Below are 27037 nucleotides of genomic sequence, written 5' to 3'. Positions count from 1 at the left end.
TAGCATAGTCAATATCTTTGTAACTCCGAACGTCTTAAAAAAAAAAATTTAATTCCTGCTATTCCATTTGATTGGGCTAAACCTCTATGCCTTTAATGTCTCCTCCACCTCCCCCAATACATCCTACATTATTCTTAGTTGTTTTTCTTCATGTAGAATTAACCTACAAGGAAAGAAAGGGTTTATTTTAATTCCGATATTTCTGTCCCATTGACTTGCATTGGTTTCCGGTATCGGAATCAGCGATATCCGATACTTTTTGAGTATCGGTCCAATCCGATCCGATATTTCACGATATCGGATGTTATCGCTCAACACTAATCATTAACAATTAATATGGTGTTTTTTTAGCATCATTTAACTGTTTGGAATGCAATCCCAGGTTATTATAGATAGACCTTGTAAATAACCCCATCCTCTATTCAGTGTGTTTATAAAGTGAGGAGATTATGTGGAAAATACACGCCATATGTTCAGTAACCAAGCCATGTATCAGAATTTTAAATTAAAAAACACAGAGTATAGTACAGGTAAAAAACACAGGTGATTTATTAACATACATCCAAAAACAAATTGCTTTACACCATTTGCTCTTGCCAGGCCACCCGTCCTACATCAGAGTTGAAGTAGGCCGCAAATTGGTCCCTCATTTGCCCTACTTCAACGGATGACCTGAGAAGCTGCTGGTTAAATTCTGGCAAGGGGTTAGGAGCGTCATCATCGAGTTCAAAATGCGGGTGCTCTCTAACCATCACAAAATTGTGTAGTACAACACAGGCCTTCACCACCTTATCCACGGTTTCCTGTTAAAGGTTAATGGCTGTGCTGAGAATGCGCCATCTGGACACAAGTATACCAAAGGCACACTCTACAGTTCTTCTTGCCCTGGTCAGCCTGTAATTAAAAATTTGTTTGGTGTGGTCCAAGTCCTGGCTGGAGTAGGGTTTGAGGAGGTTTTGGCACATCTGGAATGCCTCATCCCCAACCATTACAAAGGGCTGTGGCGGACCCTCGGTGTTGGGAAGAGGCCGTGGCATGGGAAAATTGAACTAGTTGCCATACAACCTCCGGCCCATGTCAGAGTTCTTAAAAGCCTGGGAGTCATTTCCACGGCCAAATGCCCCAATGTCCACTGCAACAAACTTACAGTCTGCATCAGAAATGGCCGTGAGTACTGTAGAGAAATACTTTTTATAGTTGTTGTACGCTGATCCAGTTCTCTTTGGTTTTATAATCCTGATGTGTTTCCCATCCACCGAACCCAAACAGTTAGGAAAATTGCAGACAGTCCAGAATCTTTCTGCATTTTCAATCCACTTTTCCATGGTGGGCAGGGGAATAAATTCTGGACAGAGAACGTCCCACAAAGCCCGGCAGGTGTCCACATCTATTCCAGGCAAGGTGGATATTCCTAGCCGGTACTGGAAGTGCAGTGAAGAGAGTGTCTCTCCAGTAGCCAGGAATCTGTGACACAAAGAAACAACCAAAATTAATATTCGTGAATATGGATTTTTACCACAACCAAAAACACACAAAAAAGGGCATACCAATGAATAAAAATGCATCTTTTTCTTTAATAAATGGTAGAAAAATAATGCTGCAGCCCAAGTACATGTCAGTCCAAGAATTCTGCCAACATAGAATAGTACATTAGAGAACCAAAAAAATTAGGCAGGCATTGGTTTTGCAATACTACGTACCGTAATGTGACCAGGAGACGTTCCTCAGGAGGAATCGCACGACGGAGCTGTGTGTCCTGTCTCCGGATGACATCTTGTACACGACCAAGGAAATCCCTGAAGCTTTGTTGGGACATCTGTGTGTAATCAGTAAATTTATCCGGGTTTGCCTATAGCTCACTGTAGAGGTTGTGGTACGCTCCACGGCTTCCCCGGAGTTCAATAATTGGATGAATCGACAAACGCCGCCGCTGCTGTCTTCGCTGTCTCTCTCTCCCCCTTTGTTCATGGCAAGCAACTGCATAAGCCTGAGCCATCCTGATGTCCAGATCCAAGTTGAAGTGAAAACTCTTCCAGCGCAGATCCATGTCGTCAAGAAGAAAACAAGCAAATGTGAAGAATAGCTGTAAACAGGGTCTATATAAAGAATTCAAATAACACACGCCCACTGCTGTCCAATTGGTGGAGTCTATTGCAGTAGTTGGTCAAGGATTATTACTCATGTGATTGTGACATCAAGCGCAATAAAAACGCAAACGCATGAAAAACGCTTTAAAACACATACAAACGCTGTGTTTTTTTGCCTTATCGCGCACAATGAGGAGAGAAAAAAACGCAGTTTTTACAAGCGTTTGTAAGCTTTTTTGTCGAACATTTGATGTGCGCACGAAACGCACCGAAATAAAACGCTAGTGTGAAACTATCCTAACTTCCTAACAAAAAAAATGTCGGTTCCAAAATGTGCTGATGTAAAGTAAACAATTTTTGCCAAATTTCTGTTTTTTCACAAATAAACGCAGGTTATATTGATGAAATGTTACCACCAACATGAAGTACAATATGTCACTAGAAAACAATGTCATAATCACCGGGATACATGGAAGCTTTCCAGAGTTATTACCTCATAAAGGGACAGTGGTCAGAATTGTAAAAATTGGCCCGTTCATGAACGTGCAAACCACCCTTAGGGGTAAAGGGGTTAAAAGAGGCATAGATGCTCATGAGGAGAACATAATTTTACCTCTATGCAAGTCACTAGTGCGACCACACTAAGGCTGTGTGCCCATGTAACGATTTTTAAGCGTTTTTGCCGAGATTTTCGGCACGAAAACGCTGCGAAAACATTTAAAAATAGTGTACAGAACGCCCCCCATGCATTCCTATGGCATTCCGCACATGCTGTGCTAATGCTGTGCTTTTTTCCGCGGCAGAATTGCATCACGGAAAAAATCGCAGCATGGTCATTCTTTTGTGCGGAATCGCAAAGAATTGCCGTGATTCCACACCCATAGGAATGCATGAGAATCGCTTACTTCCCGCATGTGGCTATGCCCACCATGCGGGAAGCTAAGCATCTCATGTGCGGTTGGTACCCACGGTGTGGAGGAGAGGAGACTGTCCTCCAGGCCCTGGGTACCATACCCCTGTAAAAAAAGAATAAAAAATAAAAAATCGGGGTATATTTACCTTCCGGCGTCACGCGCTGCATTCCCGGCCTCAGCGTTCCCAGTAATGCCTTGCGGCAAGGTCCTGTGATGACGTGGTCTTGCGAGATCGCTATAGTAACGCGAGACCAACGTTATCACAGGTCTCGCAAGGCATTACTGGGAACACTGAGGCCCGGGAATGCAGCACGGGACGTCGGAAGGTAAATATACCCCGATTTTTTATTTTTTTATTATTTTTTACATTCTCTTTTACTATTGATGCCGCATAGGCGGCCTCAATAGTAAAAAGTTGCTCACACTTGTCAAACACTATGTTTGACGAGTGTGACCAACCTGTCAATCACTTTCCAAGTGATGCTTCAAATCTCTTGGAAAGTGCTTGAATATCGCACGCGAAAATCGCGGCAAAATCGCGAAGATAATTGCGGTGAAATCGCGCAGAAAAAAACGCGTGATTTCTGGGAAGGAGTCCGGTTTTTTGTCCGGAATAAAACGCTACATGGGCACATAGCCTTAGAATACTGTGTACAGTTCTGGTCTCCGGTATATAAGAAAGACATAGCTGAACCGGAGTGGGTGCAGGGAAGCACGACCAAGGCTATTAGGGAACTGGGTGGTCTGCAATACCAAGACAGGTTATTACATTTGGGGTTATTTAGTTTGGAAAATCGAAGGCTTAGGGGTGATCTTATTACAATGTATAAATATATGCGGGACAGTACAAAGACCTTTCTAATGATCTTTTTACTTTTAGACCTGTGACGGGGACAAGGGGGCATCCTCTATGTCTGGAGGAAAGAAGGTTTAAGCATACGCACAGATGCAGATTATTTACTGTAAGAGCAGTGAGACTATGGAACTCTCTGCCATATGATGTTGTAATGAGTGATTCCCTACTAAAATTTAAGAATGGTCTGGATGCCTTTCTTGAAAAGTATAATATTACATTGTATATACACTAGTTTCCTTAATATTGCGTTGATCCAGGGAGCTAGTCTGATAGCCGTATGTGGATTCGGGAAGGAATTTTTTACCCCAATGTGAAGCTTACTGTTTGCCACATGGGTTTTTTTTGCCTTCCTCTGGATCAACATGTTAGGGCAAGTTAGGCTAGGATATGGGTTGAACTAGATGGACTTAAAGTCTTCCTTCAACCTTAATAACTATGTTACTATGTTACAATGTCTCAGGTGATCTATTCATTGACAGTCATTTTTGACCTGCTAGGACCTTCTTGTTTGATAATGTTACATTGTTACTGAATTTGACTGGTTGGAATAAATTATATATACATTGTACTGTTGAGCAATGTTTAGCTGTGATAAAGATCTATATATAGATTGAAACGCATCGCTGAACACACTCTCTCCCTAGCACATTTCCATGTTACCTGAGGATTTTTTTGCCTTTTTCATGTTTAAATGAATGAATAAAAAGATTGTGATTTTAAGGAGCTGGAACACTTTTCCTTTTCCATCTAATAATTAGTCTTCCAGTAAAAATGTCCCCCATACTGAGCCCCTTCTAGGATAATGTATCCCAACCAGGCCTCCTTCTTGGTATAATTTGCCCCTTCCTGGTATAATGTGCATCTTTCTGGTATTATGTGCCCTATCCTCGTCCCGTTCCTGAGGTAAAGTGCCCCATCCTAGTCCCCTTCCTGTATAATGTGCCCCATCTTGGGCCCATTTCTGGGGTAATGTGTCCCATCCTGGTCCTCTTCCTGGGGTAATGTGCCCCCTCTTGGTATAATATGCCCCATCCTGGTCACCTTTCTGGTATAATTTTTCCCATCCTGGTCCCCTTCCTGGGGTAATGTTCTCAAACCTGTTAGAATGTCTCCCATCCTGAGGTAATGTTCACCATCCTGAGCCCTTTCCTGGAGTAGTGTGTTCCTTCCTGGGGATAATGTGCCCCATCTTGGGCCCCTTCCTGGGGTAATGTACTCCTTCTTGGGTAAGTGTGCACACTCTTGTGATAATGTACCTGATCCTGGGCCTCTTGCTGGGGTAATGTATCCCTTCATGGGGTAGTGTGCTCCTTCTTGTGGATAATGTGCCCCATTCTGGGTTTCTTCATGGCATAATGTGCCCCTTCCTGGGGTAGTATGCCCGTTTCTGAAGTATTGTGCTCCTTCCTGGAGTAATGTGACCTATCCTACGCCCTTTCCTGGGGTAATATTCCCCTTCCTGGGGTAGTGTGTCTCATCCTTGACTCCTTCATTGGGCATTGTGCTTCATCCTGGCTGGGCCACTTCCTGGGGTAATATGCTCTTCCCTGAAGAAAATGTTGCTCATCCTGGGCCTCCTTCTGTGGCTATTTGCCCCTTCTTAGGGTAGTATGCTTCTTACTAGGGTAGTATGCCCATTCCTGTGGTAGTCTACGTTATCCTGGACCCCTTCCTGGGGTATTATGCTTCATGATGGGTCACTTCCTGGGGTAATGTGCCCTTTACTGTAGAAAATGTTCAACATCCTTGGCTCTTTCTAGAGTAGTGTGCCTCTTCCTGGGGTAGTGTGTCCCATCCTGGGCTCCTTTCTGGTGTACTTTGCCCTGTTCACATAAAAAAAAAATTCTACTCACCTTCCCATTTCCCACTCCACATGGCAACCTCCTTACCTGGCACAGGAGGTAGCAGAAGACATCCGTGTGTGCACCATGGCACATTACCCCACTGCCATACACCCGAGTCATGTGCATGTCAATGTCAGCTTACAACCTCTACATGACCAGCGACGTGTATTGCAACGCAGGGAGCTGTTGGGTCCCCTGCACCACAATACATTTCATTTCACCTGAGTGTGCGTCCGAGGATGCATATCCAGCTGAAAAAGCCACCAGTGTTTGTGGACCCCCTACAGCTATGACTCCCCGATGTGGAGCGCCCCATGGGGCCTGGGGGTACTCAGTACCGGGCCCGTCGGCTTCAATGGGGGATGGTGTCACACCGGCGGAGACCCGGTTCGTGGCCCAGAGGCATCCAGTAATAAAATAGGGGAAAGTTGTGTGGTATTTATGTGGTAAAAATGAAAATAAAGTTATTAGATGGTGAAATACGTGATGCCACCTGTGGTATTCTAGTCAGAGGTGACCAGCGCTGCGGTGTTGCTTCCCTGGGATGGATGTTGGGCACAGCTATGATGTTGTAGCCCTCCACAGGTAGGGCTGTAGTCCCAGGGCAAAGATGCTAAATAAATAGTATAAATGGCTGTAAACATTGGGGTGCAGATAAATGAGAGAAAGACACAGAGAGGTGCAGTTTCTTTACCTTTTACTAGTAATAGGTTGCAGTCCGGAGTACCACATACAGGTGATGGAATGTGTCCGGGGATCCACCTTGCCAGGTGGGGATTTAGGACCTTCCTTTCTGCACTTTGTGTGTGGGTCTCCGCTGTATATAACTATGCTGCGACCCTCTATTCGTCATGGTTTCACTAACCTGTACAGCTGTCAGCGTGAGCCTATTCCACAGGTACCGTCCTTTTCACCGTCAGCCCCGGGCTCCTTATCTGCTGATGTGCCCTCAGGTGTTCAATGTGCACAGGAATTTACAGTCCCCTGTACTTTCAGATTCGGCTATCAGGGCGTACAGCTCCTGTCAGCCTAGGACTCTGATGTCCCTTTTCTCTTTATTAGCGCTTCACTCAGGGGTCTGCTATATGCAGTATTTTAGCTTCCTTAGAGTCTCTTAGTCTCTGCTCTTGTCCTTTCCCTCTTCACAGATCAGCTCTGCCTATCGAGCTCCTCTCAGATCGGCTCCCTGTCTTCATCTGACAGGATCTTCCAGAAAGATCTCTTTACTAGAGTTGAGCGACTTTGGTCGGATCGGGTTTCATGAAACAAAATTTGTTTCAGATGAAACTGGTCTGACTAGGGCAAAAAAAGTTGGAGTTTCGTCCGAAACCCAACCCCAATGCAAATCAATGGGGAATAAAAGTCGGCATTGAGTGGATGAATGTCATCCGCTCAATGCCGACTTTTATTTCCCATTGACTTGCATTGGGGTCGGGTTTCAGATGAAACTCCGACTTTTTTTTGCCCTAGTCGGACCAGTTTCATCTGAAACAAATTTTGTTTCATGAAACCCGATCTGACCAAAGTCGCTCAACTCTACTCTTTACCTTACGTCCTCACGGTTAACTGTCCTTTCTCCTCACAGCTGCTTCGTTTCCATGACAACTTCCTCAGCTGATTTCTAGCTGACTCACCAACCCCCTCTGCTGGTCAGAATTTATAAGGCACCTTCCTTTTCTGACCTGCAGCAGGAAATTGTGATTAAATCTATGCTGCCTGGCATGGGGGTCTCTTTCTGCCTCCAAGCATGACTTTACCCATTAGAAGGAGGTGATGTCACTGTGACAACCGGACTCTGGGGTGTCACAGATGCAAAGCTCACAGACAGGGAAAAAAGGACTTAAAAATCCTGTAAATTTTAGCAAAAACACATAATAGAAAATAGCCTCACAAGACCTTGTCTAATAACTAGTGCACTAACAGGATGCAGCAGGCTCCCAAAGATAAAGGCTGCAGCAGCGCAGGTGCCCACCACTGATGAGAACAGCCACCCTATCACTATAGCAGTGATGATGAAGGTGTTAGCTACCTAGTGGAAAAAATCACATAGATGGAGTTTGCTTAGGACGTAAGTCACACAGGAAAGTGCGATGCACAGTGTCTGGATGACAGCCTATTTAAAAACGCCTATAATGGAAAGCGGGCTGTTCAGCACTATATATGCATCACACAGAAAAAACACAGCCATCAAAAAGGAGCCCAGCTGCATCCTGCAAAAAATGATAAAAAGTGCGATAAAAAGATACAAAAAAAATGCATATAATAAATGCATTCAATGAGGTATTGATTACTGTTTTGGCCAAAACAGATAAGCTCGCAATCCAACATTAAGGATCCCTATTTTTTTGCGAGTACCTAACTAAACATCAATTCAAAGCTCACAGACAGGGAAAATAGGACTTAAAAATCATGTAAATTTTAGCAAAAACACATCATAGAAAATAGCCTCACCAAACCTTGTCTAATGACTAATGCACTAGCAGGATGCAGCATGCTCCCAAAGATAAAGGCTGGAGCAGCGCAGGTGCCCACCACTGATGAGAACAGCCACCCTATCACTATAGCAGTGATGATGAAGGTGTTAGCTGCCTAGTGGAAAAAAACACACAGATGGAGCTTGCTTAGGACATAAGTCACACAGGAAAGTGTGATCCACTAGGCAGCTAACACCTTCATCCTCACTGCTATAGTGATAGCGTGGCTGTTCTCATCAGTGGTGGGCACCTGCGCTTTATGTTTGGGAGCCTGCTGCATCCTGTTCGTGCATTAGTCATTAGACAAGATTTGATGAGGCTATTTTCTATGATGTGTTGAGGCCCCGATGCAACTTCACCTGCTGCACCAGCGATATCTCCGCCCCTGCTCATCTTTATTAAACTAAAAAAGGAACGTTTCTTTATGACATGGATGACAACTGTAGTGCATCCTGATAAAGGAGAGAAACCTTACATTTTTAAATTTCAGACTTACCTGGAACATTTGTAATAGGTCCCACAATGCAAAGTAGCTTATTATGAGTATTGAAAAGTGATTGCACAATGGGCATAAATCATTTATCTCCAAGATGGATCTTCTTTAAATAAGGGCACTGATCAGATGAATGAGCTTACATGAACCACGTTCAACCATGGGCATTGTACAATAAAAATTAAAGCAACCAAGCAAATTCTTGATCCCTGCTTATCTGTGTAATGGAGCCCTTACTTTTATTTTTTTTATTTGAGAAATTATAGGCTTGGCAATGCAAGAATAAAATGCTCCAATAAATGTTGCCCTATACAAAAGAAGTGGAATGGAAATAGGAGGAAATGAGACGTATCCCCCCCATCACCACAACTCTCAGGAGTGAAAATGGCATCATTCACACAGTCATCTATATGATAATCGACTGGTTTACATAATTGCATTAGAACAAAGGTGAGTGCACAGTCACCAGCAATGAAGAGCCACCTTGCCTGAGGTAAACTGATAAATGTCATGTCTCTCTCTACTTATAGAAATTAGTACCGACATTTGTATCAGTGCTGAACATGTCACAACTGAAGGATGGAAAAATGTAATTTTAATCATCATCTCATCTTTTTATCAAAAACATTAAGAAAATATGGTATTCTTACTTGCCTCATTTCATTTCCTGACATTATAAAGAGTATGTATTACATAAACATAAAGCCTATATAAACCAATTATCATTACTGTCACTGTATCATTTCAGTCCAGGAGTACTTGATGTCAAGAACTCCAAGAGCATAAGGTTGTTGGGTGTTTCCATACTGATCTTGTTTTAGTTTATGTTCTCCTGAGGAGCTTTTGGTGAGTTTTTGATGTTATAGATTTTCCGCACCATTTCTGCACCTATTAAGTAAATTAAGTTACTTGCGTATTTGACACTGCATGCGGTTTTTGTCTCTTGTTGGCTTGCCTTATTTTAAACTGAGCTGTTTTGTTTTAATACTAACTGGTATATGATACAGTCATGTGTGAATTACATATGTTTTTGATGCGTTTCCCTGCAGAAACACACTAAAATCATGGGAAGATCTGAGGCTGTGGGTTGTATTAATCACCTAGGCAGGTTTACGATGCAATTCGTTTTATTTCTTCTGTCCACAATCTTATAGCAACTCCAAGTAGATGGAAACAATGAGATGCCCCCAGTCCACAAGATCCCAACCCAGGATTGGTAGTTCCATGTTATGATTGAGTCACCGTAGGAGGCAAAAATAGAAATGCTAGCTAAGTCCAGAAAACCAGAGAAGTTGGCAGCTATCGGATTGCAGACCCCTGAACCTATCAACACAACTAGCAGTAGCCGTGGGGGGCTCCTACGATGCCCTAGGCCCCTCGATCACAGCCGGAGGACTACATAGCCTAAAGACAGAAAGGGAAATCTAAACTGCCCCAGAGCAGACCCCAAAGCAAAAGGCAGCCCCCCACATATAATGACGGTGAAGCAAGATGAAAAAACACTCACACAGATAGAAAGATAGGCTGAGCAAAGATGGGGCCCATGCTAGCTTAGATAGGAAAGGACAGGAAGGCTGCTGTCTGCAATCCGTGAAAAACCATATGAAAATAAGAGCCAACCAACTGACAGTAAAAAAGGCCCTGAAGACGCTAGGCTTCAAAAAAGCTATGTCAGTACTCAGGAATATTCTGAAGACAGAGCAACAGGCAAAAGGAGATTCCGCTCACCCCAGCAGGGAATGGCAGAATCCAGAAAAGCAAGGAAAACAAAACACTAATGCAAAAAGGCAAAGCAGAAATCTTAGCTTTAGATGAGCAGGAATCAGACTGGTTTCCTAGAAGTCCACAGAGAAATCACCCGCAGGCCAGAAGGGCGTAGGCAGCCTTATATCCAGTCATTAACTCCACTCAGCCAGTCATCATCATCAGCCCCAGGTGTTTGACAATCAGGCTCAGTACCTTTCTTCACCAGAAGAGGGAGTTCCTCGGGCCTCAGTAGTGAAGGGGAAAATGAACTCACAACAGTACCTCCCCCTTGAGGAGGGGTCACCAAACCCTCAACCACGCCACCAGGGCGATCAGGGTGAGCCCGATGAAAGGCACGCACCAATCTTTTGGCATGAATATCAGAGGCAGAGACCCAGGAATTATCCTCCTGACCATAACCCTTCCACTTAACCAAATACTGGAGTCTCCGTCTAGCCAGACAGGAATCCAGTACTTTCCCTACCTCATATTCCATGTTACCTTCAACCAATACAGGGTCTGGAGGTGCAACCCCCGGAACAACAGGTTCAACAAACCTCTTCAACAAAGATTTATGGAACACATTATGGATTTTAAATGTGACAGGAAGAGCCAAACGAAAAGAGACCGGATTAATAATCTCCAAAATCTTGTAAGGTCCAATAAATCTAGGCTTAAACTTAGGAGAAGCCACCTTCATAGCAATATTTTTTGATGATAACCACACCATATCACCAACCTTAAATTGGGGACCAATGGTCCTATGTCAGTTGGAAAACCGCTGGGCCTTTTCCTGGGAGAGAGATAACTTATCCACCACTTGGTCCCAGATCTGGTGCATTCTCTCCACCACAGTGTCAACCCCTGGGCAGGCAGAGGGCTCCACCTGCCCTGAAGAAAATCGAGGATGAAACCCAAAGTTACAAAAAAAAGGAGACATCAAAGTGGCAGAACTAGCTCTATTATTTAAAGCAAATTCGGCCAAGGGCAAAAATGAAACCCAATCATCCTGATCAGCAGAAATAAAACATCTCAAATATGACTCCAAGGTCTGGTTTGTTCTCTCTGTCTGCCCATTGGTCTGAGGGTGAAAAGCAGAGGAGAAGGACAACTGAATCCCCAGCTTGGAACAGAAAGTTCTCCAAAATCTAGACACAAACTGGACTCCTCTGTCAGATACAATGTTCTCAGGAATCCCGTGCAAGCGAACCACCTGTTGTAAAAACAGGGGCACCAATTCAGAGGAAGACAGCAACTTAGGGAGTGGTACAAGATGAACCATCTTAGAGAACCTATCACAAATCACCCAAATAACAGTCATCCTTTGAGAGACAGGCATATCAGAGATGAAATCCATTGAAATATGGGTCCATGGATTCTTGGGGACAGGCAAAGGCATCAACAACCCACTAGAGCGAGAACACGATTTAGACCGGGAGCACGTCCCACAGGACTGCACAAAATTCCTGACATCACGAGACAAGGAGGGCCACCAAAAAGACCGACTCACCAGATCTCTAGTACCAAAAATACCTGGATGACCAGCCAATGCAGAGCAATGAACTTCAGACATCACTCTCTTCTTCCACTGGTCAGGAACATACAACTTTCCACTGGGACAACGCTCAGGTTTGTCCTCCTGAAACTCTTCCAGAGCACGTCTCAAATCGGGCGAGATTTTCAAAATTAACAATCACAAATCTAAATATCTGACTTTTAATATTAGCAGCATGGAGATTGAGGAACTAAAGAAACAGTATGAGTTTACCTGGGATGAAAGGGGGATAACATACTTGGGGATAACCATCTCAAACAATATATCGCATACTGTCAATACCAACTTGAAAGATATTTTTGAGTCTATCTCTCTCGCTGTTTCCTTCTACGCTAAAATAGACCTCTCATTGGCAAAATTCAGAACCTGATTAATTCATTTATCTGGGGTGGAAAAAAAGCTAGAATCTCACTGAATTTGCTGTACAAAAATAAGAGCGATGGAGGTGCCGGCCTTCCAAATCTATTTGCATATTACCAAGCTTTGCTGGTTAAGCAAAGCTGGTTTTGGTTCAGCGGAAATAATCGGCCTGCCTGGCTTAACTTGGAAAACGAAGTGGGTAAACAGGTTACAGCAAGAGAACATTTTTTCAAGTTTATGTTCCACAATCCAAGGATGATTCCCTCCCATCCAATCTTTCACTCTATTGTACATGCCTGGAGAGCACTTTCAAAACCCACAAAATCCTTTAATAAGAAAACGCAGTTCAGGAAATTCCCCTTACATCTTCTAGCGTTAGTTTACAATATTCCTTTGTCTGAGTCCTGGTTAAATTCAAACATCAAAAGAATTGGAAATCTCTTTGAGGGAGATGAATTTTTTAGTTTCAGTAGGATTAGGTCTCAATACAACTTGCCATCGTCTGAGTTCATACCCTTTATTATCTTAAAGGAGAGTGTGCAGAAATTCATGCGCATTAAAACTATGAACCTGGAGATGTTGATCTCATTGCTAGGCAACACAAACAACAAAACTGCCTGGAGTCTGAGAAATATATACAACTATTTTAATGGAGATGTGGTCAGCCCAAAAAATGTGTACATGAGGAGATGGGAGTCTGACTTGAATATAGTTATGACGGATGTACAGTGGGACAGCGCTATTAGGTCAACTTACCAATCTGGTATCTCAATGGCGCTTCACGAGTCATATTTTAAGATCTTAACCAGGTGGTATCTCACTCCTATTAGATTGGCCCATATAAATAAGGAACATTCCCCTCTTTGTTGGAGAAACTGTGGACAACAAGGAAACTTGTTTCACTTATTTTGGGGTTGTACAAAGATCAAAGACCTCTGGAAGAAAGTGTCACTCCACATAAATTCTTTTTCCCAAAACTTTGAAGTCACACCGCAAAGAGCTTTACTATCTCTGGATTTGGAACTTGTTGACCCTTCAGTTAAATTTATCATTATTCATATCTTTTTAGTGGTCAATAACGCAATAGCGTACTGGTGGAAGAAAACAGATCCCCCTCTTTTCTCAGAAATTCTAGATAAGGTTCACCAGCATAGTTCCCTAGAAAAGAGGTTTGCTCTGATTAATGATGGTATGACTAGATACACTGTGAAATGGAAAGTGTGGAATGCTAAATTTTGTAATACTTAGCTATTATTTATATTGGTTTGAATTTACTAGCTTGTCTTCGTCTGCACGAACATTGCATGATGTCTTGTTATTCTATTTAATTAATTAGCTGTGTATTTGTAAGGTATTTTAACATGGACTTGAGTTCTCTAGTTTTTATTCCCTTTTCTTTCCTCTCCCTTCCCTTTCCCTTAGTGTTAATTCCCTTCCTCTCCCCTCCCTTTCAACCCTATATTATTACTAAAATTCAATAAAAAATGTTTGAAAGAAATCGGGCGAGATGGCAGAAAGAACTACCCCTTCGCCTAAGATGGTAGCAGGCTTGGTCACCACAGGAGAATCAGCAAAGAAGCTCCTAGAGAGGGCGTCAGCCTTGACATTCTTAGTTCCAGGAAGAAAAGAAACCACAAAATCAAAACCTGTAAAAAACAAGGCCCACCTAGCCTGTCTAGGGTTCAAGCGCTTAGCCGACTCTAGGTAAATCAAATTCTTGTGGTCGGTGAGGACCACGACTTGATGCTTAGCTCCCTCCAACCAATGTCTCCACTCCTCAAATGCCCATTTCATGGCTAACAGTTCCCGATTCCCCACATCATAGTTACGTTCAGATGGAGAGAACTTTCGGGAAAAGAAAGCACAGGGATTCATTTTAGATGTTACAGGATCCTTTTGGGACAAAACAGCTCCTGCACCAATCTCAGAAGCATCCACCTCTACCTGGAACGGGAGTGAGACATCAGGTTGCCACAAAACCGGGGCGGAGGTGAATCTTCGCTTCAGCTCCTGAAAGGAAGAAACAGCCTCCGGAGATCAATTTAACACATCAGCACCCTTCTTAGTCAAATCAGTCAATGGCTTGGCAATACTAGAAAATGTTGCTATAAATTTCCGATAAAAATTAGCAAAACCCAAAAACTTCTGGAGGGCCTTCAAAGAAGTGGGCTGAACCCAATCGTAAATGGCCTGTACCTTGGCCGGGTCCATTTCAATAGTTGACGGGGACAAAATAAATCCCAAAAAAGAAATCCTCTGTACTCCAAAAAGGCATTTAGATCCTTTGACATACAGGGAATTCTCCCTCAAGATCCGGAACACAGTCCGAATATGTTCCACATGAGAATCCCAATCCTTGGAGAAGATCAAAATATCATCCAGATAGATAATCAAAAATTTATCGACAAAATCTCGGAAAATATCGTTCATGAAGCACTGGAAGACAGAAGGGGCATTAGTGAGCCCAAAAGGCATCACCAGGTACTCAAAATGTCCCTCCGGAGTATTAAACGCCATCTTCCATTCATCCCCATGCTTAATGCGAATAAGATTATACGCCCCCTAAGGTCAAGCTTGGTAAACCAGCAAGCACCTTTAACTCTGGAGAATAGATCAGAAATCAGGGGTAACGGATACTGATATTTAACAGTAATTTTGTTGAGAGCACGATAATCAATACAAGGTCTTAATGATCCATCCTTTTTGGCTACAAAAAAAACCCGGCACCTAAGGGTGACAAGGATGGTCTAATATGACCCTTCTCCAACACCTCCTTAATATAGGATCGCATAGCCTCGTGCTCGGGTACAGATAAATTGAAGAGCCGACCCTTGGGAAATTTACACCTCGGGCTCAGTTCAATAGCACAGTCATAACTCCTATGAGGAGGCAGAGACGCAGACTCATTCTCACTAAATACATCATAAAAGTCCGCCAAATAATCAGGAACATCATGCGACTGAGGAGAGGTGGAAAACACCGGAGCCTCATTAAAGGCACACCGACAACCCCAACTCACCACAGACACAGATTTCCAATCCAAAACTGGATTATGAATTTGTAACCAGGGAAACCCCAGAACAATAGTATCATGCAGATTATATAACACCAAAAACCTGCAATTTTCTTGATGGTCTGGGGCGACCCGCATTACCACCTGGGTCCAAAACTGAGGTTTATTTTTAGCCAAAGGAGTAGCATCAATCCCCCTCAAAGGGATAGGCGTCTGCAGAGGTGTCATCGGAAATCCACAACGTTTAGCAAAATCCAAGTCCATTAGGTTTAGAGCTGCTCCCGAATCCACAAAAGCCTTGGCGGAAAATGTGGACAGGGAGCAGATCAGAGTAATAGCCAGAAGAAACTTAGGTTGAACACCACCAACAGAAAATGTGTGTGCAAAGCGTTTCTCGCGTTTAGGACAGACAGAAATAATATGCGAGGCATCTCCACAGAAAAAACACAACTTATTACTCCTTCTGAACTCCTGACGCTGCTCTCTGGAAAAAACTCTATCACATTGCATAGGTTCAGACATCTGTTCAACAGGTGGCAACACCTCTCGTGCAGCTCTGCGTTCGCGTAAACGCCGATCAACCTGAATGGCTAAAGACATAGAATCGTCAAGACCAGAGGGAACAGGAAATCCCACCATAGTATCTTTTATGGCTTCTGACAACCCCTTCCAAAAGAGAGCAGCCAAGGCATTATCATTCCAGGTAGTAAGTACTGCCCACTTTCGGAATTTTTGACAGTACAATTCTGCAGAATCACGACCCTGGTTCAATGCCAGCAGGGTCTTTTCAGCCTGATCAATGGCATTAGGTTCGTCATACAACAACCCCAAGGCCTGAAAAAATGCGTTCACATTAGTCAGAATAGGATCATCTGGTTTCAAAGAAAACGCCCAATCCTGGGGATCGCCACGCAGCAAAGAGATGACAATTTTAACCTGCTGAGCGGAGCTCCCTGACGAGTTAGGCTTCAAGGCAAAAAATAATTTACAATTATTTTTGAAATTCAAAAATTTAGACCGATCCCCAAAAAATACATCAGGTGTAGGAATCTTTGGTTCAGCAGCATGTGAATGAGCAAGGTAGGCGGAAATTCCCCGCACTTCCGCAGCGAGCTGCTCCACACGATCAGACAATTGCTTTATCTCCAATGAGAGAAAATAAAATTCCCCCTACGGCCTCAGAGATATAGAGGAAAAAATATACACATTTTTTTTTTTTTTTACATTTCTTTCCTGCTGTTGAGTACCCTAGAATCTGCGGTATGGCGGGTGATTCTGTTATGATTGAGTCACCGTAGGAGGCAAAAATAGAAATGCTAGCTAAGTCCAGAAAACCAGTGAAGTTGGCAGCTATCGGATTGCAGACCCCTGAACCTATCAACACAACTAGCAGTAGCAGTGGGGGGCTCCTACGATGCCCTAGGCCCTCAATTAATACTAACTGGTATATGATACAGTCATGTGTGAATTACATGTGTTTTTGATGCGTTTCTCTGCAGAAACGCACTAAAAGCATGGGAAGATCTGAGGCTGTGGGTTGTATTAATCACCTAGGCAGGTTTACGATGCAATTCGTTTTATTTCTTCTGTCCACAATCTTATAGCAACTCCAAGTAGATGGCAACAATGAGATGCCCCCAGTCCACAAGATCCCAACCCAGGATTGGTAGTTCCATGTTATGATTGAGTCACCGTAGGAGGCAAAAATAGAAATGCTAGCTAAGTCCAGAAAACCAGAGAAGTTGGCAGCTATCGGATTGCAGACCCGTGAACCTATCAACACAACTAGCAGTAGCCGTGGGGGGCTCCTACGATGCCCTAGGCCCCTCGATCACAGCCGGAGGACTACATAGCCTAAAGACAGAAAGGGAAATCTAAACTGCCCCAGAGCAGACCCCAAAGCAAAAGGCAGCCCCCCACATATAATGACGGTGAAGCAAGATGAAAAAACGCTCACACAGATAGAAAGATAGGCTGAGCAAAGATGGGGCCCACGCTAGCTTAGATAGGAAAGGACAGGAAGGCTGCTGTCGACAATCCATGAAAAACCCTATGAAAATAAGAGCCAACCAACTTACAGTAAAAAAGGCCCTGAAGACGCTAGGCTTCAAAAAAGCTATGTCAGTACTCAGGAATATTCTGAAGACAGAGCAACAGGCAAAAGGAGATTCCGCTCACCCCAGCAGGGAATGGCAGAATCCAGAAAAGCAAGGAAAACAAAACACTAATGCAAAAAGGCAAAGCAGAAATCTTAGCTTTAGATGAGCAGGAATCAGACTGGTTTCCTAGAAGTCCACAGAGAAATCACCCGCAGGCCAGAAGGGCGTAGGCAGCCTTATATCTAGTCATTAATTCCACTCAGCCAGTCATCATCATCAGCCCCAGGTGTTTGACAATCAGGCTCACTACCTTTCTTCACCAGAAGAGGGAGTTCCTCGGGCCTCAGTAGTGAAGGGGAAAATGAACTCACAACAGTTCCACTGCCCCTGTACCAGATGACTCCCACAAACTTTTAGTTGGCCCACTGCTTTTGAACTTCCCTGCGGTAGAGTCTGCACTCACAGCCTAAGCTCCTCCAGACGATGGATATTGTGATCGTAACATATGTATCCAGCTCTAGTCAGCGACAACCCCTCCATTTCCTCATCAGTGTCGTTAATACAGTGAGCTGCCTCCCAGAATTGAGCACCCCCAAAAGCTAACTACGCATTGAGGGAGGTATTTTCTTGCCGCCGAGCCTCTCACCTGGGATTGCATTTGAGACCCACTGTGGTGATGGCTCCACTTGGTCTACTACCCCCATCCACACAATGGGACTAGTGACTTGGAGAACAATGGCTTAATTGAGCTTCTGAGACACTGTAATAATTGCTTTACCTTTACCTGATTACCAATCTTGTGTCTGGCCTTATGTATATGTTAGCAGTTTGCGGGATGCAGTGACAGACGGAAAACAGATCAATGGTTAACGTATTCACTTGAACAGGGATATACGCCATGCAGGGAGCTAAGCAGTTTTGCAGGGTTATTGCAGTAATGGGGGAAACCAACAAGGAAATAAGGTGAATGAAGCAACACCGGTGATCAGGTAGAAACGAGTTCTTGAAGGGTAACTTATCCGGTCAATCGACTTCCATGTACTGGATGCAACAGGAGATTTGTATAAAGCCAATTCAATTTGCTGGAACTGTAAAATACTGCATTTTTGATGCATCGAAAATATATAGCATCAACAACTCACCAAAAGTTTATTGTGGGCACACAGCTTAAGGGCTTGTTAGGCATCGGGTTCCTGAAGCTGCACAGTGGGAATCCAGAGCCTTGCATCTAGTGGTCATCCATTCTCCACCAACCGCTCAGGAGCCTGCACAGCAATCTCGGCGTCCCAGACGCTCTGCTCAGACCAGCTCTGTAGGACTGGTTGTTGCTGCCACCTCTGGGTCAGCAATAGCAGCGCAGGCTGTCCTGCAGCAAGCCACTCCAGAGGCTAAGTCCTCTCGTCCCACTACTGGGCATGCTCACGAGACGATCTCCCATTGAAGATCGCGAGTGACATGCTCAGGTCCTTCTCCTGATCTGATTGGTCCATCTCAGAGATCTGGAATGTCCCGGCAGCGCACGGCTATAAAAGGCCCGCATGGCCACTCGGCCATGCCCTAGTATAGACTCTTCTTGTTAGATGTGTGAATGGTGATGGATGTATGATTCTGGTGACTGACTTATTAAGATTTCCCTCCCTCTGATATTATGCATGTGGATAGGGAACTGTTATGAATGAGTCACCGAAGGAGGAAAAAACAAAAATACAAGCTAAGTCCAGAAAACCGGAGAGGTTGGTAGCTATCGGATTGCAGACCCCTGATCCTATTCACCACAACTAACAGTAGCCGAGGGGGGTTCCTACAGTGCCCTAGACCCCTCGTTCACAGCCGGAGAACTAAATAAGCCTAAAGAAAGAAAGGGGAAATCTAAACTGCCCCAGAGCAGACCCCAAAGCAATAGACAGCCCCCAACATGTATTGTCGGTGAAAAGCAGATGAAAACACAAACACAGACAGAAAGACAGGTGGAGCAAACGGTGGGGCCCAACTAACTAAATAGGAAAGGACAGAAAAGATGCTGGCTGCAATCCGCAAAAAACCCTACCAAAAATATCCCAACCGTCTGATAGGGAAAAAGGCCCTGAAGTCGCTAGACTTCAAAATCACTATATCAGCACTCAGGTATATTCTGAAAACAGAGCAAAGAGATAAACTGATCAGAGACAAAAATGGAGCTCAGCCCATCCCAACAAAGGCAGGCGGAACACAAAACACTAACCAAACAGACAAAATCTCATGGAAAAATAAGAGAGCAAAAACTTAGCTTTCAGTAGACAGGACTAACTTGTTGCAAGAGCTCAGAGCAGAAAGGATCACCAGCACCCCTGTAGGGCGTCGGCTGCCTTATATCCACTCAGTGATTCCGGGTGTCCAATCAGGCTCCACATGTTCAGATGACAGGTTCTTCTCAACCCAATCAATTTCACTACCTCTCTTCACCAGCAGAGGGAGTTCATCAGACATCAACGGTGAAGGGGAAAATGAACTGACAACAGGGAACTATAGAAAGAGTCAGCGCCAGTCAGTGGCAAACCTTAGGCCACTGTGCACACCGCACCTCTATACTAGCGTCCGGTGGTGTCACGTCTCTCACGGCACTATCGCATAGTGGCTGTGTTTGCCGCCGCGTTGCATTCAGCAGCACTTACCGGCGTCCGCAGTAGCGATGCCACATGCACGGTAGGTCTAGATGGACACTGTCCCCTGTCTTGGACCCTGTCTTGTGACATGACACTGTGCGTGCAATTACGCTGAGACCTGTGAGTCTGACAGGCTCAGTGTATAGGTTTATGTTACAACGCCTCTGTGAGTTAACAGAGTCCACTCTGCGCACATCGGGTGACGTTGAACCCATGCACATTATACCGCCATATAGCGCGTCTGCCATTGTCTAGCAGCGGTTTTAACACCTACTGCACGGTGGACCCCGGGCGGCGAGCGCACTTTCTATTATTTAATATTTAGTGCGTTCCGACATCCCTAACAGGGCTGATTCATACTTCAGTGATTTTTCATCAGCATTTGTATGCCCAAAGAAGGAGTGGAGCTTACAGAGAAAAATTATAATTGAGAGATTGACCCATATGCTGTGTTTTGGAAGCACTCTTGATTTTGGCATGCAAACATTGATGAGGATCCAAGGAGAAACATTTCTCCTTGTGGAGAATAACATGCCAAGACTGGAATGCCAATGTAAGCCTTGCAATGCTCCTCTTGGAAAATAAATATTCAAATTGTCTCTTGACTAGAACTCTAATGCCACCTATTGGAAGTAGCAATCCTAAAAGTCAGTATCGACCTTTTAACGAGCCTTATTACATGATTTAGGATAAAACAAGGCTCGTCAAAGGGTCGACATTGACTTTTAAAATTGGTACTTCCAATAGGTGGCACTAGAGTTCTAGTCACCTCCTACTATAAAGTGGCAATTTGCATATAAACATTGATGAGAAATCACTGACATCTGAGTGATGTCTACTTCTTAAAGTATGTTTATAGAAGTAGTAATGATCATCGCAATGTGTAATATATGTGATTTGAATGCAAGTATTTGCAAACACGTTGGATTTTCGGGACTTTAGGGGACTTTGTCTTTCTACCTATTGCTCCACATTGTGTGCATCCTAATAGAAGTATTTTTAAACCTCTACATTTTATAATATGGCCATGAGTATAAGAATCTAGTCAGATTTAGAGCTAAAGGCTGGACTTACAAGGAATGTGCATTCAGAAAGTAACCTGTTATTAAAAAATGTAATAAAAATAAAAATTAGAAAAAAAACCACATGTGCCACAAAAAAATTTAAATTACACAATTTGTCATTTTCTGATGACACAAACCTTGTAAGGCTGGTTTCACATGAATGTATAAAATACTGATCCCATTCTCATCCAAGAGAGTGGAACGATTGCTTCTCATTTGTCATCTGTGTGCTGTCCGTGTACAATCCGTCTTTTTCTTCATCAGCTACTAATCATTTACAGGACCATTTACAGGTTCCCATCTTACATAACTGCAATGTATCCATAAAAGTAGGATGTCCCTCTGGTGGTGGTTCATATGGCATGTAATTTTTTTCTCACACAGATCTGATTTCTAAATCAAATCGCTGCATGCTGCAAATTTTTTTTCATGCCAAATACAGCTGAGAACAAATACACAGATCTTCCCTGCCTCATTGAATAACACTGAACTCAGACCAATCCCTTTTTTTTATCGAATTGTGCTCATCTAATTTATACACTTGTGTGAATGAATGCTTAGGGTATGTTTCCATGATCAGTAAACACTGCGGATTGGGCGCTGCGTACAGCCGCAGTGTCCAATCCCGAGCGGCCAGATGTTACCGCATAGTGGATGGGATTTTATGAAATCCCATCTCCAATGTGCTTGTAGGGACGCCTCCATCTTCCCTGTGTAACCGGACATGCGGCGCGTCTTTCTACACCACAGCATGTCTATTTATCTTGCAGATATGCTCAGTCTCTGCAAGATAAATATCAGAGTCCAATGTATAGGATGCAGAATCAACGCGCATACAAAAGCCGGCAGTGCTTTGGACGGAGCTGACCGTGGAAACATACCCTTAGGCCACATGCACACATTGAGTATTTGGCAAGTTTTTATCCACATATTTGTAAGTCAAAACCAAGAGTGGGTGAAAAATGCAGAAGTGGAGCAAATATTTCTATTATGCTTTTCCTCTGATTGCTCCACTCCTGCTTTTGGCTTACAAATACTGGGGTAAAAAACTCACCAAATACTCAATGTGTGCACATGGCCTTAGGCTGGAGTCAAACTAGCAATTTTAAAATCGGTACGATTTTGTTCCTGCAAAGTCAGATGAGCGTAATGCAAGTGTCATGTGAAAGGTTTTTTATACGAGTACAATCGGATTTTTCATGTATAGCACTGGATTTATATCCGAATGCAGTGTGATTGCTATCCGACGGCAATGCGATTTTAACATGATCTTTTCCATAGAGAAATTCTCTAAGGCTGGAGTCACACACAATGTGTAAATTTACGGTCCGTATTTTACGGCTGTAATACACAGAAATGGTCCCTAAATAGTGATCCGTATGTCATCGGTTGTCATGGTTTGGCCGTGTATTTTGGCCATGTTAGCATCCGTATGTAATCCGTTTGCCGAGATTTTCTCGCAGGCTTACAAAGTGAACATACAATGGAGCCCTATGACACCCAAAACCCAAATGAAAGAATAGATATATACACATAGAATATATATATCAAATTCAAAGAAGCTTTATTGGCAAGACTAAATACACATTAGTTTTGCCAAAGCAAGTGTGCAAAAGGGAATAGGGATAGGGACTGTAGGGATGTTGGGTAGGGGCTGTAGGAAAGGTGGATGGGGGCAGATCCTGGATGGGGCTATAGAAGTCCATGGCATAGGGAAGGTGGATGGGGGCATGGGGCAGATCCAGGGTGGGGGCCATAGAAGTCCATGGCATATCATAGTTCTCTTTCTTGCAGACTATGGCATGCGCTCACATATTGCGCTGCTATCTCCACTGCTCTCTCTTCTTCCCCCAGCAGGATATATGTTTTCTCTTCCTCCTTCATGATGATGAAATCCGGGAAGAGATGTGAGAGTCTCCTGAAGTGAGTGTCCCTCACTGCTGAGTATTTGGGGCAGTGTAGCAGGAAGTGGGTCTCATCCTCCTGGGCCTCCTGGTCACAGTGTAGGCACAGTCTTTCCTCCCTGGGCTTGTAGCTCTGCCTGTGTTGGCCGGATTTGATGGCCAGACTGTGGGCGCTGAGTCTATATCCGTTCAGGATCTTGTGGTCTCTGGGGTCTGGGAGTTTCTCCAGGTATGGGGCCAGTCTGTAGTCTCTCTGTAGACTCCGGTACATGGTCAGTTTCTGTGAGCTGGTGATGTTGTTCTTCCAGTCACTTACGTACCTCTCCTGGCCTTCGTCTACCATCTTCCTGATTCAGGCTTTTGTCAGGTTGTTGTGATTGGTGTTCTGGTCAGGTTGGGTTTGGGTGAGCTGTTCCAAGGGTCCTGGTTTTTCTGTTTCACCTACATGTGTCAGGGCTTTATGGTGATGGGAGCTTGGATTGCTCCTACGTAGGTGAGCCCGGAATGACAGTGCCCTCTTTAGAACTGTTAGGTGTAGAGGGAATCTGCTCAGCTCGGCCCGGCAAGCACTGTTGGAGGTGCACCGATGGACTTGGAGAAGGTGCTTGCAGAATTATAGGTGGAATATTTCTGTTGGGCTGGAATCCCACCTTGACCAGTCTGGGTAGGTGTGAGAACACCAGACTTCGCTGCCATACAGGAGGATTGGGGCGATGATAGAGTCAAAGATTTTTAACCAGACCCTCACTGGTGGCTTCAGATGGTAGAGTTTCCTTCGGAAACACATGTCAACAAGTGGGACACAATTGTGAAGTTGAATGAAATTTATTGGTTAATTTAATTTTTTGTGGAAATACAAAAACTGAAAAGTGGGGCGTGCAATATTATTCGGCCCCTTTACTTTCAGTACAGCAAACTCACTCCAGTAGTTCATTGTGGATCTCTGAATGATCCAATGTTTTCCTAAATGACTAATGATGATAAATATAATCCATCTGTATGTAATCAAGTCTCTGTATAAATGCATCTGCTCTTTGATAGTCTCAGGGTTCTGTTTGAAGCACAGAGAGCATCATGAAGACCAAGGAACACAACAGGCAGGTCCGTGATACTGTAGTGGAGAAATTTAAAGCCGGATTTGGATACAAAATGATTTCCAAAACTTTAAACATCCCAAGGAGCACTGTGCAAGCGATCATATTGAAATGGAAGGAGTATCATACCACTGCAAATCTACCAAGACCCGGCCGTCCCTCTAAACTTTCATCTCAAACAAGGAGAAGACTGATCAGAGATGCAGCCAAGAGGCCCATGATCACTCTGGATGAACTGCAGAGATCTACAGCTGAGGTGGGACAGACTGTCCATAGGACAACTGTTAGAATGGGTCACCGAGGAGGAAAAAACAACACAAGCCAAGTCTCAGAAAACCAGAGAGGTTGGTAACTATGCAGATTGCAGATCCCTGATCTTACCACACAACTAGCAGCAGTCATGGATAGAGTTGAGCGACTTTTGGTTTTTTAGGGTCGCGTTTCATTTCGTGAAACCCGACTTTTCCAAAAGTCGGGTCGAGCAAGATCGTCCGATTATAGGGAAAAGTCGGGGTCATCCCGAAACACGAAACCCAATGTAAGTCAATGGGGAATAAAAGTCGGCAGTGAGAGGAGGACAGGAAACACACCAACAGTGCCCATTTGAATGCCAAAAGCATCAATTCTTCTTACTTAAGCTTGTCAACCTTAATTAACTTCATAATACAAGTTACGCACTGAAAAATGGGGGTTATTTGGCTACAGTTGTGGGGGGGAGGGCTGGCTCCAGGTTTTCATGTGCCCTGGGCGAAAGAGCGCCCCTTTAACACATACCACAACTCATCATGCTCCGATACGGCAGAGAAATAGCGGTATAGTACAATGAAAAATACTTCACTTTTTACATCTCATGACGAGGCCCATCTATTTCTCCATACAGAATCATTGGTCCCATATAATGTTTGAAACAGTATATGATGAGCTCCACATAATGCTACAGTATATGTTGGTCCCCATGGATGAAGCTCCACTGTCTTATGGGCCCAAATAATGCTCCAAACATAATGGGCCCCATTTCTAATGCTCTAGTGTATAATGGGCCCTGTAAATGCTGCTCCAGTGTCTGATGTCCACCTTTGGAATGTTCCAGTGTATGGTGGGCCCCATCTATCATTCTCCAGAGTATAGTGCTCCCCAAAAATTGCTGTCGCAACATTGAGAACAATCAAATAAGTCTCCTCGCTAGGGAATCCCTGTACTTGTCTGGACTCCTTGTCGTCCCCATCTTCCATCTCACTGCACAGTATTTCAACTTTGCAAGTGCTGTGATCCTGAGCAAGCAGGGGGGGCCCATTCGTTGGCGACGGCACTGGCACAGGGCCCCTGATAGTACGGTGGTGTGTCTGATGGCGGGTGGGCCTAACCTGCACTTTCATCTGCAGCTTCCTCTTTGTCACCATGTAAGATGGAACTGCATATGGGAAGGGTAACCTGAGTTTCATCAGGGTCAGATTCAGGCCGTGTAGCGTGCGAGGGGAATTTAGTGGTCTGGGTCAATGTACCAGCAGATTCATCGAGCAGTGGCTGGGCATCAGTGCACTTGTGTCGCCCCCAGAAGTACGGTCGCCACAGTGGCATTACCTTCTTCCTAGGGAGTGTGATGTCATGCTTGGGAGCAACGAACGATCTCTCTAGCAGGTTAACTGATTGGGCGGCGTTATTCCCACGAGTCATGACCCTCCAAACAGCGTTCATGAAGGCAAAGTGTTTGTTTTACGTGGGCAGTATGGTTGCAAAGCTGAACCTTAAAGGAATGTCCAGAAGGGCACCACCAGGAGTGGAGCCTATGGTTAAATTCGACTCCACCTGGGAAACCTCAACCATGCCAGCTACAGAACAGATGCACACATTGCAAGCTTAATTCCGTTAACGAACGAGACTCCGTCATGCCCCACAGTCCGAGTCCGGCTTACTAGAGGGACACGTGAGGCTCTGGCACATGAGATTGGCCAATAACTGGTGTGTCATGCCCTTACATGTCCGTGGCTGCATGTGCGCTACACTGAAAAGGCCAGCGTTTGTCGCTTACAGGTGCAGATAACCCGCTGAACAACGTTAGTGATGGGGATCACTGATTACAATTATTACCCGCGAACAATGATTTCCCAGTAAGTGCAGGTCAACCGCAGTTCCGGAATTAGGCCTAACCGTCATTCCTGAAAAAATGAAAAACTTACGTGTGCAAACCACAGGTGCTGTAGCTTGCTTAACAGCTCGCCAGCCGTTCTCACGCCCAGTATGGATTACACGTGATTGCACAAAGGTGAGAAAGGGTACCGTATCCCCAGATAACATGTATGGATAGCGTACACATTCAAAATATATGTCTATACATCAGGAGGCAGGCTCAGACGGTGTTAGGCCCAGTATGGATTGCACGTGATTGCACAAAGGTTAGAAAGGGTACCGTATCCCCAGATAACATGTATGGATAGCGTACACATTCAAAATATATGTCTATACATCAGGAGGCAGGCTCAGACGGTGTTAGGCCCAGTATGGATTACACGTGATTGCACAAAGGTGAAAAAGGGTACCGTATCCCCAGATAACATGTATGGATAGTGTACACATTCAAAATATATGTCTATACATCAGGAGGCAGGCTCAGACGGTGTTAGGCCCAGTATGGATTGCACGTGATTGCATAAAGGTGAGAAAGGGTACCGTAACCCCAGATAACATGTATGGATAGCGTACACATTCAAAATATATGTCTATACATCAGGAGGCAGGCTCAAACGGTGTCAGGCACAGTATGGATTTGACGGCCCAGACTACACAGCGGAGGAGCAGGGAGAGGTAAAGATTGCAAATGCTGGGGCCCTGCCCAAGCAAGGGGGGCCCACTCATGGGCGTCGGTACTGGCACTGGGCCCCTCATAGTACGGCG

This window comes from Dendrobates tinctorius, unplaced genomic scaffold (assembly GCF_039654945.1).
Source record: "Dendrobates tinctorius isolate UK_male_01 unplaced genomic scaffold, ASM3965494v1 ptg000024l, whole genome shotgun sequence".
Taxonomy (NCBI): Eukaryota; Metazoa; Chordata; class Amphibia; order Anura; family Dendrobatidae; genus Dendrobates; species Dendrobates tinctorius.
The sequence above is the reverse complement of the archived record's forward strand: the minus strand, read 5'-3'. Positions refer to the sequence as shown.